We start from the raw sequence: 15,297 nt of genomic DNA, 5'->3' as shown, positions 1-15,297 counted from the left end.
TGCTCTTACACGCATTGATATACAATGTTTTGCCTTTAATTTATTTATTTGACAGAGAGAGATCCTAAGTAGGCAGAGAGGCAGGCAGAGAGAGTGAGAGGGAAGCGGGCTCCCTGCCGAGCAGAGAGCCCGATGTGGGACCCGATCCCAGGACCCTGAGATCATGACCTGAGCCGAAGGCAGCGGCTTAAACCACTGAGCCACCCAGGTGCCCAATGTTTTGCTTTTAAAAATAATGATGTTTATTTTCTCCTAAGAGATTCAAAGAACTTTTTAAAATTAACTATTGTTTGGTCTCTTGACAAATATACCCCCACATCAAACTTTTAGTTAAGATTATTTTCTTAAAGTTTTTCAATTTATGTATGAGAGAGAGAGAAAGTAAGCACAAGCTGGGGTGAGGGGAGCAGTGGGAGAGAGAGAAGCAGATACCCCGATGAGCAGGAAGCCTGATATGGGACTCAGTTCCAGGACCATGAGATCATGACCTGAGCTGGAGGCAGATGCTTAACCGACTGAGCCACCCAGGTGCCCCCTATTTAATTTACTTATTTAGTAAGTCATTTAAAAAATTCTCTGTTTATCAAAAGACAACATTCCCAGTGGATCATGGGCAATTCTGCCCAGGTCTATGTGGGGCAGCAGCCTATACTTGGAGGCTGCATATTAGAACCAAAAAATACTGAAATTTCAATCCCTGCACTGGAAGAACAAAATTGGATTCTGTGGGTGGACTAAGACTTTGGTATTTTTCACACTCCTCTCTTGGGAGTAGGGTGGGGGTTGGGGGGAACTGAGGAAGTCCAACCCTCTAATCATATGATCGATTCTCCTGACAACCAGCACCCGCAACCCTCATCTTTAGGGGTTTTCTTAAAGTCACCTGATAAACTCCATTGTAGTTGAAAAGGGCTTATTATGAATAACAAGACATCCATTTCACCTGTATGGCTCAGAAGTGACTTCAGGAACTGAGGATAAGAGACCAAATATTATAATAAAAGATCCTTCTGTTTCTCTTATCAGAAAATTCCAAGGGCTTTGGGAGCTGTGTACCAGAAATAGGGACAAGTGTAAGATACGTATACATACAAATGTATATACATACAAATATACATATATGCATTTAAAATCCCAAATGTGTTTATTGGGATGGTTTCCCACTTGTCTTGATTCAGGATGCTTTTAGTGCTGCTTCCATCTGAAGGGGCATCCTTCTGCAAGCCTTGCTTTTCCTACTGCAGGTTGGCAGAGGACAGTGGAACAGCCAACACAAAACTACTGTTTGTGAATGGCTGAATATGGTGATCATTTGATACTATCCTGGGTATTTCACATCCATGACGTAGGACTTAGGGCTTTGCAGCAGGTGCTTCTTGTGTTTCCTCTTCTTCTCTCCTAGAGAGGGATGAAGGAGATCCTCTGTGAGAGGCATGTTCTTGTGAGGGAAGTCATCACTGTTGGAAAATAGATTTCTTATTATAAATCACAATATCACACCTCCCCAATGTAGGAGGCCATCATACGGTCCCATTAAAGGCCTGGACAGAATTTAAGAGGTGAAGGAGGGGAGACTTTTCTCCCACACACACCCTGGCTGTTCTAGCTGGGCCATTGGTCTTCTGCTCCAAGGCTGAGACTTCCACCATTGACACTCCTGGTTTCTAGGTCTTCAGACTTGGACTTGGAGTTACATCACTGGCTCTCCTGGGTTTCCAGCTTGCTAAGTGAAGGTCGTGGGATTTCTCAGCTTCCATAACAACATGAAACAATTCCTTACTTTAAAACTCACATATATAGGGGTGCTTGACTGGCTTAGTCAATAGAGCATGTGATTCTCGATCTTAGGGTCATGAGCTCAAAGGCCATGTTGGACATGGAGTCTACTTAAAAAAAAAAAAGAAAGAAATGTGGAATCTCAGGCCCCGCCTTAGACCTTCAATTAAAAAAAAATCTATATATTGGTATAGAAATATGCTGCTATCAGTTCTGTTTCTCCGGAGAACCCTGATTAATATGCAGCTCAGTTACTCAGAACACAAAAATAACAAAATTGGAGCCAGGGATTAGAGAATTGTATGGGAAGCAATTCAACTTCCAGCAATATAAGGCTAAGAACCATAACCAATCTGAAGGTATTAAGTCTTTATTTTTCATCTTTTAGTATGCATTCATTTGAATCACTTCTGTACCAGTTGCTGAAGTTACTCATTTAAGGAGAGCTAAGTCTGCTCTATCTAAAAACAGAACCCACACAAGAGGAAAGACGGTAAAATCTTTCCAGCACTTGGTATGAAAATATTTTAAATATTTATCATTTGGTTTTATACATGTATTTTAATATTTTATATACTGCCTGCATCCTTCATGGTTATCTACAACTGTGTACAACAATAATTTCATTGATCACAGATGGACAAACTATGGTCCATGGATTGTGTTTAGATGGCCAACGTGGAAATAGTTTTTACATTTCAAGTGCTTTTTAACAAATCAAAAGATAATGTTTTGTGACTCATGGAAATTACATGAAAGTCAAATTTCAGTGTCCATAAATAAAATTTTATGGGAACACAGCCACATCCATTCATTTACATGTTATCTGTGGTTGCTTTTAGACTAGGATGGGGCATCAAGTAGCTGCAACAAAGTCCATATGGCCCTGTAAAGCCTAAAATATTTACAGTCTGGCTGCTTACAGAAAAAGTTTGCTGACCTTGGTCCTAGATAGCAAAAGGGTGCTTGTTTCATTTCCTTTGTGCATTAATTGGCCTTTCTAATGAGGGCAATAATTCAGACATACCACTAGCATAGGTTTTGACTAGGCCACTCAAAAATCTCTTGGATAAGAATAGGTTTTACTAAGCTATTTTATAGTCCTCACAAATCTAGTCCATAGGGTGTGCATAATAAATGTTTCCCCACTAAATTAGTAAGTAAATAACTGGTGAATCAGAGAGCATGTGGCCTCAGCAAGAAGCTAAAGAAAGGTGTACTTATTCTTGCTGCATGCCCGCATGGAGCTCAATGGCACATACTTCAAGAAGCATATCTGTATCTGATACGACAGCTCTTTTTTCCCCAACGGATTTATAGGACATTAAAGTCAGGGGGTGGGAGGACACTTTGTTAACCAGAGACGGTATCCTAGAATCATAGATCTAGAAGGGCAACACTTCATACAGCTGTTGACTTCAAGCAGGACTAGGCTTGAATCACTCCCAAAAGATAAATTTGCTCTTTAATAATAATAAAAATGATCAAGAGAGACTTTATAACTTTCTACGGTTGGGTAATACAGAAGGTTGCAAATATTCCTCAACTTAAGTCTGCATGTCACAACAGAAGCATGTTTTTGAGGCCATTCATTCAATAACTTTATAAACAGCATTGGCCATAAAGTTTTGATATCGTGTCTCCCTTCTGCTGGTCATCTTATTCTTAGTTTGGGGGCAGTGCTTGGTGTATTTTTATGTGTTTAAATGTTATCACCACTTGGGGTGCCTGGACGGCTCAATCAGTTGAGCCTCCCACTCTTGTTTTTTTGTTTTTGTTTTGTTTTTGTTTTTCTTGGTTTTGCTTAGGTCATGATCTCAGGGTCCTGGGATCCAGCCACACACCAGGTTCTGTGCTTTGCGGGGAGTCTGCTTGAGATTCTCTCCCTCTCCCTCCACACCAGACCCCCACCCCACTCTCCTTCTCCCTTCTCTCAAATAAATCTTAAAAAAAGAGAAAACTTGGCACTTCTGGTATCCCTGGTACTCATAATGATGGGGATTAATAAATTATGATAGTAAGAATATTAGACTTTGGGGTGCTGGGTGGCTCAATTGGTCAATCATCCAACTCTTGATCTCAGCTGAGGAGCTGAGGTGTTGATGTCAGGGTCATGAGTTCAAGGCCCACGTTGGGCTCCACACTGGGCATGGAGTCTATTAAAAAAAAAAAAAGAATATTAGATTTGGAGTCTACAAATCAAATGGCTTAAGATGGTGTCTACAATACTGTGGTTATTCAATAAATATTTATTCTCCTGTCCTTTTTTCTGGGAAGCTGAATGATTGGCAGACTCCGTAAGCAGCAGTTTTCTTACCTACGAATTAGGAGATATGGAAATCATATGAGACATTTTTAAAAACACTCGGTAACCCTATGAAGTATTATGTAATTGTGAATTATTATAAGGAAATGAGAATTCAAAAATATAAGAAAAACTTCTGTGAGGAGCAGTCCAGATTCAAAGGTCAGAGAGTCAACTTGGACATGTCTTCCCCCTACCCACTACCACACCCACTACCAGATTTTGAGTTCAGAGAGATTGTTTGCTTGATAAACACAGACCTCAGCGTCTATACAGTAGACCAGCCTGGCTTCATTCCCGTCAACTGGCACTTCATCAGTAATCCCCCAGTGATTTCTAAATGAGGGTCCTGACTTGTGCTGAAATTTGCCTTGGAATTTTTTCAGCACAAAGATTTTTTTAATGTGTTTCATTAGAAGTTATAATGAATTATTGGTCAAATATTACAAATTACTTTGCCAAAAGGTGTAAAGAATATATATAGATTTTTCTAAACAGGAACTTTTTAATTCAGAGGTTAAGAGAACAGCATCGTTCTGGCTATTTTATACTAGACTGAGGAGGAAAGCCTTTTAAATACACATTGAGTATTTCAAATCTGAGGGAAAAAAGTATTCAATTTTAACAATTACGAATACGCCTGCTTTCTTTCTTTCTTTGTTTCTTTCTTTATGTATTTATTTAAAGCATTTTGCTTCTAAGTAATCTCTACACCCAACATGAGGCTCAGACGCACAAGCCTGAGATCAAGGGTCACACTCTCCTCCAACTGAGCCAACCAGGCGCCCCTATAAATACACTTTAGTGCTTCCTTTTTATAAAGGGGCCATGGTTTTGCTCTAGAAGTAAAACTAACATTTTGTTTTATTTCTCTCCCTCTTTGTCTGAGGGCAATATTTTGGCTGTTCAGCAAGGTCGCTGTTCCAACTGCTCAGTTTGCTGTTATGGGAAAGTAACCGTAGATAATACGTAAATATGGGCAGGGCTGTGATCTCGTACAACTTTGTTTAAAAAGCATAAGACAAGCCTAGAAGCTCTAGTTTTCGGACTCCTCTTTCACGCTAAAAGACCACCAGAAACAGCTTACTTTTACCCAGAAGAGTAGCAGTACAGAAAGTCCTGTCCCAGGACTGTATCTGATCTCCAGCTTTCTGTCATCATCTGGCCCACAGGAAATCTGATAGTCTTGCCATCCCAAAGGACTTCACACTGGTCTGCTACATTGATGATGTAATGATTGGAACAAGTGAGAATTCACAAGCACGCTTTATGATTCTCAAGGCGTGTGCCGGAGGGCAGAAGATAAACTCTCAACAAGTTAAGGGCTTGTGGGTTTGGTCAAGTGCCTAGGAATCCAGTGGTTCAAGGCCTGTCAAATTGGGGGTCGTGGGGGGAGAATATTAAATTTCTGCATCTTGCATCCCCTACCACTAAGAAACATTCCTAACTCATACTGTATATAGTGTCAGAAAATTATCTGACTACCCTTGAGGATAATGAGTCATATGTTATTTGTTGGTACTTAGCATCATTTCTGTTCCCTTTATACTCTCCCTTTTATCACAGGGCCTGGACGAATGGGAACTACATTTCCCATAGTCCTTTGTCAGAACGGTTCTCAATGCAGTTTAGATCCCGCCCATGAGATATATACACACAGGGACTGGAAGGCTGGAGAGAAGTAGAAGCCATTCTTCTTTCTCCTGCAGTGGTGGTGGAAATGTGAACTTAAGAGACAGGACTTTTTGCATCAGTTTCCCTTCCTGCTTTTTATCCCAAGGCTGCAAGGCAACTGTGATCACTGATTTCCATCTCTTGCATTTTTTCTGACTTCCGCATGAAAGCAACAAATTTCAGATTCAGTTTTAGTGACTCTGGAAGCTGGGGGCAGCTCCCCAACTTTCACTCCTTAAGCTCCATCAGAAGTTCCTAAGTACCTATTTCTCTGGCTTCAAACGCTTAAATTGGTTTCTACTTCTTTACAGAGTTTTGACCATAGAAAGAAACAAGATCTAATTCATTTTTGCAGTTTCTGCATTACCCAAGAAGATCTGTTGATAAAGTGCAGCAGCATGACTGAGTAGACCCATTGCACGCATATTCTAGTAATTTTGTCATGAAGCCCTCTGTGACATCATTCTATTTCTTACAGTGGTGTGGATCATTATTGTGTGTGTCTAAATCTCAAGCAAATGAGTTCTCCTTAGGGATTAGTACTGCATATTATCTCTCTCTGCCATCTGGCTGTCTGATATGAAGAAATAAACAAGATATTAATTGAAATAAACAGTTTTTGCTGGTTTAATATCATCTGTTCTGGGGCCGCTTGGGCACTATCTCTTAGTAAATAACTTCAAGAGCACATATAATAGTAAAATGATACAAAATAATTAAGAAGTGGTGTGCTTTGAATATTTATGATCCTGGTTTTTTTTTAATTAGCAGCTTATTGACATATATGTTCAATTCAACTAAATGCACCAATTCAAGTGCAAAATTCAGTGGGTTTTAGTACATTTACAGAGTTGTGCAACCATCACCACAATCTAATTTGAGAACACTTTCAATATTCCAAAAAGGAACTCTGTGAAACAGGGCCCCATAAAATTAATGAAGATAAGACTATTGGGAAATTCAAAGTTTATTTTTTGGAGAACTGTTTCTTCCTTATCAGCTCTTGTTTCTTTTCAGACCCCACTAATAAGTCACTAGCTGTCTCCACAGAGACCTGGACCGACACAAATGAAGGTCACTAATATGGTTCCAGCCTATAAATGAACAAGGCTGTGTATTCCTTACCTGAGATAATGATCCCAAGACCACATCTCCAAACATGCCCATAGCCCCTCTCCCTGTCCTCCAGATGACCTCCTGATGTCACATGTCAATATTTGCCTCATTTTAATGTTGTCTCCACTCCAAAACAAACGTGGGATGTATATTACATATATGTTTGCTTAATGCACATTATCCATCTTTCCTCACCAATAGTATAAATTTTCCTGCCCTTTTCATCAATATGTATGTAATCCCAAACCCTGTGATTATAAAAACTTATTCTAATCTCAGTTGGGGAAGCTACCCTTTTATCTCTTCATTTGGCTGCCTCTGGGGTAAACCCTTTCCTTGCCACATACTCCATATCTCTCTCAGTAACTGGCTTTGCTGTGAGTTCTTGTGTTCATTTGTATTTGTGGCTATTCCAAGTTATCACCTTCTCCTCTCCAGCCATAGGCAACCACAAATCTACTTTTTGTTCCTATGAATATGCCGAAAGTGGAATTCCTAATTTTCCTACATCCTCCCCAATGTTTGCTATTGTCTATCTTTTTGACTATAGCCATCCTTGTGAGTATGAAGTATCTCATTGCTGTTTTGATTACATTTCCTTAATGAGTAATGATGTGGAGGATCTTTTCATGTGCTTATTGGCCATTTGTATATCTTTGCTAAAATACCTGTTCAAATCATTTATCTGTTTTTTAATTTGGTTATTTTTTTAAAAGTATTAATGAGTCAAAGGAGTTTTTGTAAAAAAGTTTTCTAATTACAAGTCCCCAACCAGACATATGGTTTGCAAATATTTTGTCCCATTGTGTGGGCTGCATTTTCACTTTCTTGATAGTGCCCTTTGAAATTTAAAATTTTGATGCAGTCCAATTTATCTACTTTTTTATTTTTGTCATTTGGTCTTCTGGTGTCATATTTAAGAAATCATTGCAAGGCAAAAAGATTGAATCCTGTGTTTTCTTCTAAGAACTTTACATTTACCATCATATTTAATATAACATATTTAAGTATTAGTTTCTATAATTTAACTTTTAATAATAGCTGGTCTTATTCACCAGGTCTCAGTTCCAGAAGTTTAATAACTTGTTCTTGCAATCTGGCGTGAGCCATCTTCAGCTCATCACTGGTATGGAGAGTGTTCAGGGCTGTGTGGGTCTAGAATAAAAGCAAGCTAAAACTCTGATGTTAGGACCAATAGGAGAAAGAAGGTGCTGGTCATTCACGCAGGAAGGCCAGGGTCCCCAGGGAAATCTAACTTCATTCTGAAATCTGGTCTTCCTAAAGGCAAGTAGAAAAACTAATCTAAGGCTAATCCAATGAGGGACTCCTGTGGTTCCAGAATCAGCAGTAAGAATGGGATTCCTTTGGACAAAATCAGAAGACAAGTTGGGGGCTGGTGGTGGCAGCATTCAAGCAATCATTGATTGACTTGTACTCTGTAAAACTCAAGAGATTAGTGACCAGGGAAATGGGTTCTAATGAAAGAAGGACCGCTGGTGGGAAATAAGTGCAACAGTGGCTCAAGTCATTAGACGGAATGCAGAGAAAGCTCCCAGACTATCACCGGACAGATCGCCAGTCTTTGTGGACTATGAAAGCAACGTTAAATGATACTAACTACTCTGGACTGGAGCCATTGACTGGTAAGGAATATGAAAACTTGAGAGAGTCAGAGGACACCAGATTTCAGAGTTAGCAAGAACAAAGGTTTGAAGGACATCTGTTTCTGATGGAGTGTCATTTCATGTATCTGAAGGACTTTCCCCTCACAACACTTTCTCCTTGATCGTTTGCTGCCAAGACCAACTAGAAATACTGGGTGAACTACGTAAAAATATCTTTAAGTATTTCATAGGGTTGGCAGAACAGTAAGGAAACTAAAGAAACAACAACAACAAAAAAAATTACCAAAAAAAAAAAAAAAGGAAAAAGAAAAGAAAAGGAAAAGAGTCCTGAAAGACAAATGATCTATAAAGCTGATTTGTACCCTTATGATCAATGTAAAAAACCTGTGAGTGTATATTTTGCAAACTACACAGTGTGCAGAAGGTAGCAGATACAGCCAAGGGGCTATGCAAGATCATTCCATAGATTTGAAATTCTAATAGGCAATACTTCAGTATGAGTGAGCAAGAAATGACTGTACCCTAAAGAAGAAGATATTGCATATTTACATGTCTCAACCTTTGGCCTGGGAGAATGGGCAAAAAAAAAATTCCCTGAGACTTCATAAGCTTAAGCAAGGCCTTATGTGGGTTTGAAGCCAGATTCAAACTACCTATATGCAGGGTTGCCAGGTTTACCAAGTAAAGTAGAGAATGCCCAGTTAAACTTGAATTTCAGATAAACAATGAATAATTTTTTATTATAGCCATGTCCCAAGTATTGCACTAGAAAAGAGTGTGTAGAAATGAATAGTGGGGGCCTTGAATGCGTAACTGAACTTATGCTTAAACTGGTAGGCAATCCTAACTGTATGAAAAGTCAGCTGCAAAAGCTCATCACAGACAGCAAACCAGCTTTCAGAGTCCATGCTCTTAACCATTCCACTAGGCTATGTATGAACAAGGATGCTTATTTACAGAATCCAGACAGTTTTTGGCAAAGTATTAGGCACTGGATAAATATTTGACTATTAGAAAAATTTCAGTGTTGCTAATGATTTGAGAAGTACAACTGTAGGGTTACCTGGCTGGCTTAAGTAGGTAGAATGAGTTAGCTCTTGATCTTGGGTCATGAGTTCAAGCCCCATGTTGGGAACAGAACTTACTTAAAAAAAAAAATAGGGGGGCACGTGGGTGGCTCAGTGGGTTAAAGCCTCTGCCTTCAGCTCAGGTCATGATCCCAGGGTCCTGGGATCGAGCCCCACCTTGGGCTCTCTGCTAAACAGGGAGCCTGCTTCCCTTCCTCTCTCTCTGCCTGCCTCTCTGCCTACTTGTGATCTCTGTCTGTCAAATAAATAAATAAAATCTTTAAAAAAAAATAGGGAAGGAAAAAAAAGAAGTGCAACTGTAAACACTTGAAAAGTACCAAATGAATAGTAAATCCAATATAGTGAGGGCTTTTGGGGATCAGATGCCTTGCCTTTACACTATCTTTTTTTTAACCTATAGAACAATCTGATATATTACTAATAGAAGTCATTAAAGTCATACAAGTTTCTCTTAATTTGGCAAGTTTACTTTTGATGTACACATCAAAAAAAAAAAAATACAAATGAAAGTGGGAAAAGAGCCCAAGGATATTTTTAAATGCATTCTACTGGAAGCCAGTGTTGTCAAAGTGATCAAGATTTAGGGACTGGCATAATACCACAAAACATTATACCACAGTGCAAATTATACTATATATAAAAAAATATCTATTTGAATAGCTATTGGAAAAATATTAAAGAAAAATGTGGCACAAACTATTATATATTATTTATTTACATGGAGAAATTATGTTTAGAAAATGTACTATGTTACTACAAAGTGATAAAGATTGAAAGTTAGAGGACCTTGGGTTGACAACTTATGATGAGGGAATATCTGCAGTTTTGTTAATTATAATTATTTTGGCTTTCTTTCATCACATAGCTACATCAACAGAAAATAACAGATATTCTTCTGTTTGAACCACATAATATTTAAGCAAAGGGCTGTTAGGTAGTGAATATATTAAAACAGATGACTATCATTAAGGAAATATTTTACTGTGTCAAGTTTCCTCCAACTCTGATTCTATTTCTTTCTGGCACTTTTAAACTTTTTCTATTTTTCCCATTCCTTATATCATCTAACTCACACATGATTCAAAGAAAACCACATAATACAATTTCCAACTATACTCTGATGGGCATGCAAATAAAATTAGTCTTGCCAGTACCATCATGTGTAATATTGTTTTAAATATCAATTATACAACTGAAAAACGAAGAATACTTATGCCAAGTAAGCAATAAGGTGATTAAATATGGAAAGGTGTGAAATCTGATAACCCAGGTATTAATATCCTATTAATATAATCTGTTACTATGTTGCTGAAAAAGAATTATAACACTTATACCTAAAATGGACAAGGAGAAGTTCAAACATAAACCACATCAATACTTTCAAACACATTAAGAGGGCAATGAAACCAACAAATAATTTAGCCCTGATGACCTACAAAGTAGAATCTGACATAGCTTGTAACACTTTTATTTCAATACTGAGAAGATCTTAGCAGGAAGTAACATCAAAATATTAGTGCAAAATGGTCTATTGGAAATCATGATGGTTGAAATGATTTATATGATATGAAAAATAGCCAAGAAGGCATGTGGTTTTGAGCTAAATCTTACAGCATAAACTAACAAATGAGAAACAAATCCCCACACTAATCAAATTCAGGAAGCCTAATTAGAGCTGTTAAGCCTAATCTCACAATCTGGCATGTGACCAAAATGTGGTCAAAAGTACCAACTTCTTGAATGTATAAAAATAGAGATTATCTTAAGACCAGCAAAATAAGAACATTACTATTTCTAAGTAATGATATAAACTAGTACATTCCTCATAATAATTAAATAATCTCATTTCATTTGAAGAAAAAGAATCACTTTCTTGATGAATATATATATATATTTTATTAACTTATATTATTTGCTTCAGGGGTACAGGTTTGTGAATCATCAGTCTTACACAATTCATAGCAGTCACCATAGCACATATCCTCCCCAGTGTCCATCACCCAGCCACCCAGCCTTCTCACCTCCGTCCAGCAACTATCAATTTGTTTCCTGAGACCAAGAGTCTCTGAAGTTTTGTCTCCCTCTCTGGTTTCATCTTGCTTCGTTCTTCCCTCTCTTCCTCTATGATCCTCTGTCTTGTTTCTCAAATTCCTCAAGTCAGTGAGATCATATGATAATTGTCCCTTTCTGATTGATTTATTTTGCTTAGCATAATATCCTCTATTCCATTGACATCATTGCAAATGGCAAGATTCTGTGGGGGTTTTTGATGGCTGCATAATAGTGGCTGTATATATAGATGGCTGTATATATATACACCACATCTTTTTTATCCATTCATCTGTCGATGTACATCTAGGTTCTTTCCGTAGTTTGGCTATTGTGGACATTGCTCCTATAAACATTGGGGGTGTACGTGCCCCTTCGTATCACTACATTTGTATCTTTGGGGAAAATACCCAGTACTGCCATTGCTGGGTTGCAGGGTAGCTCTATTTTCAATTTTTGAGGAACCTCCATACTGTTTTCCATTGAAGAATATATTCTCACGGTGATTATTTCCTATTTTTACCTGGAAAGGAAGAAGTGTAATAAGTGTGCAGTAATTCAGGCAGCTGATGAAATGTACTTAAAGAGAAAAAGATTCTGATTGTGATCATAACAATCATCCCATAACTCCACACATTCTCCCTGGGCATCCTCAAACAAACCCACAGTTTCAATGACCACTTGTACATCTCTAAAACTTCTAAATCACCAAGATTCTTCCTTCAGTGTCTTCTCCTCCCAGCAAATGACTCCACCACCTATTTTCATGACATGGTTAGACACAGCCCTATCAGAAAACTTACCAGAACTACCAATCCTTCCTACTTCTCTTATCTAAGATCAATGCCCTCATCTTGTTCTGATGTTATACTTCCAGTATAATTCAATCAGTTTTATTCCTTTACTGTACCTCTCTCTTCCCATGGACATTTAAAAGGAACCGAGTTGAATGGCATTCTTACCCCTCAAGGCTCCAATTTTGGTGGCACATGAAAGTCCAACCACCCATGTACAATTGCTGCAAATTCTCAGGCACTTTCAAGCATAGGACCCTCCCAGCCTCTAAGCACAGGTGTCCTTGTGTGCTCTGTGTTCTCAGCCTTCTCTTTGGTTTCCACAACAAAATCGCTCACACTTAAAATTGGTGAATTTAGTTACCGATTTTTATCCTGGATGCCTGAGGCATGAGGAAAAGGGTTGCATTACCCCCACACACTTTCTGCCATCTTGCTCTCTCAACTTGCCCCTCTCCATCCTCTCACTTCTCATTCATCCTCTTCATTCCGTATTGGTCTAGGAACACTCACCTCACCCCACTTCTAATGTCTTGGTGCCAGCCAACCAATTTCCTATTTCTCCACATGTTTGTTTACTAAGTTTTGCCAGGGACTGCCTTGCCATCTCTTAAATCTAGAACTTCCATTTCATTTCTGGGCCAACACCTTAGTTCGAGTCTCTGCCTCCCATGCTTGGATGACTACAGTATGACAGTGAACTAAGCAGACTTGGGACTTTGACTCTCTCTGCTTTCTCCAGTAAATCCTGCACAGACATGAAAGCTGTGTCTTTCTAAATCCATCACTCACCATGTCAGTTCCAAGGTCGGGGGTCTTTAGCAAATCCCAGTTCTTATGTAATAAAGTAACAATTGCTTATTCTGGCATTTAAGACCTTCTATAATCTGCTCCCAACCTAATTTTCCAGCCTTATCTCCTAGTCCTCTGAACCAGGCAAACTGGTAGACCCACTCTCTCTTGTATTTACTTGCACAGTCCTGACTTCCAGCTTGGAATGTGTTAGCCCCTGTGCTCTAACTCTCTTACTCCATTCATTTTCAGGCCTGGTCTCAAATATTACCTCCTCTTCCAGCTTTTCCTGGCTCTCTCAGGAAATCTCTATCCTTTGGACACATTATCACATTTCTTTTGATCTGTATTAGGGTGACAATTGTCTCTGTTTGCTTGGGACTGAGGGACTTTCTGGGACATGAGATTTTCAGTGCTAAAACTGAACAATCCTTGGCAAACCAGGACAGTTGGTCACTCCATCCATAATATATGTGGTGAGGGTTCTTGGGAAGGAAGGGAAGGCAATGACTTTTGTGGATACCTATGGTGGAAATCCAGATGTCAGGGCTGTCCACAAAAAACTCCAGGGAGAGAAAAGGAAGGTGAGGACATTTATTGACCCTAAAGATAGGCCAAGTGGGGCTGAGACCTTTAGATAAACACATAACAAAAGGGATCCCATTTCTACAGTTTCTTTCTATACACAAACACACACACACATTAATTTATATATATATAAATTAATAACTTTAAAGGAATTAAGAAGAGCAAGGGTGAATACAAAGATACATTCCAAATAAAGGGGTTTTATTTTATCTTTTTAAAATTTTTATTTTTTAAATATTTATTTATTTATTTAGAGAGAGTGTGTGTAAATGAGCAGGGGCAGTGGGCAGAGGGAAAGGGAGAGAATTCTTAAGCAGACTCCCTGCTGAGCACAGAGTCTGATGAGGGGGCTTGATCCCAGGAACCTGAGATCATGATCTAAGCTGAAATCAAGAGTCAGACATTCAGACATTAAAACCAAGAGGAGTATCTAGACAGGTAAACAACCTTTTCCTTTTAGTGTTACCTTGGAAACAGAGTAGGAGATATTCAGTGCTAGAATTAAATACAACCCAGAAGTTAAGGCTTTTTGGAGATTTTCTGATGCTGAATAGAAATCCAAGGTGAGTTAGAATGATTTGCTAAAATAGCAGCAGATTAGACAGAGAATTGTGTTAGATTTGTACCATGCACTTGCAGTTCAGATCTGTTATAGAAGAATATTCAGATCTGTTAAGGAAAAAAACCCGTTATAAGTGTTTCTTCTGTTATAAAAGAAAAGATGAAATGAATGAATGAAGATATATTATATACAGATCAATGGTGAGTAAGGGAAGCCTGTATCTATTAAACATAGATGTGTATTAAAAGGGATGGAAGGACCAAGAGGTATCTAATCATTATGAGGCATAAGGGGTACATGAGACACCTGTAGATAGGAGTACTTGTCTCTGTACCTTTCCAGTAGAGCGAATATGTGTCAGCAGCTTAGAGAACCTTCCAGGTATCGGCCTCCTGGCATGAACCTCAAGCGCTTGTTCTCATAACACATAAGCAGGGAAAGGTGATGTAGCAGCAGAGATAGGATGAAGGAATATTGCATACTCCAGGAAACACATTTGTATAAAGATTTAATCTTCAACCACTGAAATTATGGTATAAACGGATACTTAATGACTGAGAAGTTAGTCACAATATATTGCAAGAAAAAATGCAGGTTATAAGGCCAGATGCAATATCATTCTATTTTTATCAAGTATATACTTTAGCACGTGTGTGCACACATGTAGGTGTGTATGTATATTTAGAGAGATATACTTCTGCTCGATGTCTTACAGTTAACTTTAAATGTTATTCCATGAGTTTTTCTGAATTTAAAAATTGTATAAGACAACACAAATTACTAACATAAATGGGTGAGTTCATTAAGCATCTGCCTTTGGCTTAGGTCCTGATTCTGGGGGCTTGGGATCAAGGCCTGAATTGGGCTCCCTGCTTGGGAGAGAGCCTGCTTCTCCCTTTACCTCTGCCTGCTGCTCCCCTTGCTATCC

General features: G+C 38.6%; 1 pseudogene; it reads right to left on the bottom strand.

Moving 5' to 3' along the window:
* Positions 1-1,185: 1,185 nt before the first annotated feature.
* LOC123942309 lies at positions 1,186-1,435 on the bottom strand (annotated as a pseudogene).
* Between the last annotated feature and the right edge of the window lie 13,862 nt (positions 1,436-15,297).

The sequence above is a fragment of the Meles meles genome, chromosome 5 (assembly GCF_922984935.1).
Source record: "Meles meles chromosome 5, mMelMel3.1 paternal haplotype, whole genome shotgun sequence".
NCBI lineage: Eukaryota > Metazoa > Chordata > Mammalia > Carnivora > Mustelidae > Meles > Meles meles.
This window is presented reverse-complemented; position numbering and strand designations above follow the sequence as displayed.